Here is a 2869-nt window from a genome sequence, read left to right as displayed (position 1 = left end):
AAAATTCAACCATTGGATTGGATGGTTGATTTTGAGCCATTGGATTAGAATATGAAAGGGTGGAGACTCTTGGTATTCTATGGGATGGCTATAAATATCATTTGGATGATATTTTTCATAAGATTTTCATCACTTGAGAAGGTGAAAGGTCTCTTTTGCTTCTTCTTCTTCCTCCTTCCCATCTTGGTCGAAACACACTTGTAGGTTGCTAGCACAACCTTGTGTGTTCTTCTCCATCTTATTGAGTTTGTGAGACAAACGAAGACAAGGCTTGTTCGTGTGGATACCGTAGAGGCGTGAACGCTTGATCGTGCTATGATCCGAGCTGTCGGGAGATCGTGAGCACGCTTCAAAGGTATAACTCTATCATGTCTTTAGATCTAACTTAGTATAAGATTATGTTTCCCTTCGCATAGATCTTATGGAGGAAATACGTTTTTTCCGCTGCGTGTTTGCGTGTTTAGCAACCTATTCCCTTACAGGTTCGACCTAGGATTTTTGAGAAACTCGATGTCAAAATCAGATAGTCCGAAGACTGTTAAATGCTTTATTATTCATGTCTTTATTATGCTAACTTTGTTTTTTAGGGTATATGTTGTGTTTGGACTAACATACCTGATAGATCGATTTAAGCGATAGAAGGGGGGGGGGGGGGGGGAATATCGCTCATTTAAAAACTATTCTTTTAAAACTTTTGAAACCAAAGTCGTGCAGCGGAAATAAGAAGAGAGACAAGGTTTTTTACTTCGTTCGGAGTCTAGCTCGACTCCTACTCAAAGGCCTGCGGTCCTTGACCGCTGTAACGCCCGAAAATTCTCAAACTTACATTAGAATTATTCTATGATTTTTCTGGAATTTTTAGATATTTTTCCGGAATTTTCCGAGTAGCGGAAGTAGCAAAAAGTAATTAGATAAGCAAAATGGTTTAAGCGGGAATTGAACCCGGGACCTCTCGGGTCCGCTAAACCTTTAGTTAGCCTTAGTAACCGGTGAACCCAGCAGGGCCGTGCTGAAAGAAAGAGGAACCAATTATATTTATATTAGAGTTGGGTTCAATAATCCACTTAATATAAATTAAGAACTTAAGTTGGGTTTGGTTTAATTTGGTTCGGCAACCCTCTCCTCACAAAACCTCACGCCACTTTCTTTCTCCAAACCCTCACGCCGAACACCTCTCTTCTCTTCCTCCTTCTCTCGGCGCCACAACAAGGGAAGACCTAGGGTTTTTCCCTAGGGCCCAGGGACACTTTCCGGCGACGATTTCAGCACAAGGACGTTCCCCTCCGCGAGTAGAGCACGTGGACGCAAGCGAATCGTCGGGAAGTCGTCTTCACCGGAATTTCTAGCGATTAGATTTGTAAGAAATCTAGCACACAATGTAAGAAACCCCTCACCTGCAGTATAAGTAGCTCTCGTTTGATTGCATGCTTATAATTTAGTTATATGTAGATTTTTATCGATATCTAGAGTGTATTTAATTCTCTTCGCAAACTTAGGGGTTAGTTGAGTATCTCTGGATGGGCCGGACGTGTTTTTCCTCTTCAGATAGAGGTTCTAGACGTCGTCGGGTGCCTAGAGGTAGTCCCCCTATTAGGGAGGAGAGTTGGAGCACACTAGGTGTTCGATAAAATGTTTAGCGCAACATTAGACAGTTTTAACAGCATAGTTAGATGCATAGAAGCATTTAAACCAGCATATCAGTTTTATTTCAGCTTTATGGGACTAGATGTCCAATGGGTGGGCTCCCACAGTCGCCTCTAGGTTCAGACAACTTAGTTCTAGGTTCAGATAACTTAGATTCAGCTAATTAGTATTTCAGTATTTTACTTTCAGCAGCGGCACTGTACTGGATTAGATATCCACTGGGTTGGACTCCCATAGTCGTCCCTAGGTTCAGCTAACCTAGTAAACCCTACTAGATTCGGAACTTGCAATCCCGGGTCTAGTTAGGGATGCGCGCACAGCAAGTACAGTTGCCAGGGCCCTACAGCAGCATGTTTAGTATTTTTATCTATTATACATAACAGCTTTCCAAATCAGTTTTAAAACATAATGGAATTCAGTATTAGCTCAGCTTTAGCTTAGCTCACTTTTGTACCAGCTCAGCTTATTTCAGTTGTTAAATATGATAGTTTCATATACAGTTCTAGACATGTTATGATCAGTTTTATTTTATGTTCAGCTTAGGTTATGTCATGCTTTGTATGATCCCATGTCATGCCCTGCTTGCATATTCAGTATGTTTTTCAAACAGCATGATTTAAAAGCATATTTGCATCGTATGCATGATTTAGTGAGGTAGATGGTTTTTTACTAAGCTTTTTAGCTTACAGATACTATTTTCCTTATACTGCAGATACAGGTAAAAGGAAAATGGACTAGCAGTGGAGGCTGGAGGTCAGTGCAGTTGAGGATGTGTGTGGCAGGAACTGGAATAAAGATCCTAGGGATCTAGTTTTATTTTACTACGCATTAGAACTTGAAACAAGTCTAGTTATTAAAGCCTTGTTCTCTTTTCCCTTATGCTTCGCATTCTAGTATGGTTAATGGTATGAACTAGTGAACATGCATTATATTATGTCTTGAATGTTGCCCAATGCATGATAGAATAGTTATTAGCATTTGTAGAGCTGTTTCACAGATTTTGGCACGAAATCTGCTGAAATCAGAGTTTCAGCTCGAAATCAAAAACCCCTTATCGGTCAGCAGACCGATCAGGGAGTCTCTGATCGGTCGGTAGGTCGATCAGGGACCCGGGTTCTAATCATACAGATTCCCGATGCGCCTCATGAATTGCTATGATCTCAGAATGATTATAAGATATAGTAGTAATTGCTTGTCTCATAGATCTCCAAGATATGATTGTGCC

The sequence above is a fragment of the Zingiber officinale genome, chromosome 2A (assembly GCF_018446385.1).
Source record: "Zingiber officinale cultivar Zhangliang chromosome 2A, Zo_v1.1, whole genome shotgun sequence".
NCBI classification, from domain to species: Eukaryota; Viridiplantae; Streptophyta; class Magnoliopsida; order Zingiberales; family Zingiberaceae; genus Zingiber; species Zingiber officinale.
Note: the sequence above shows the minus strand (reverse complement) of the source record.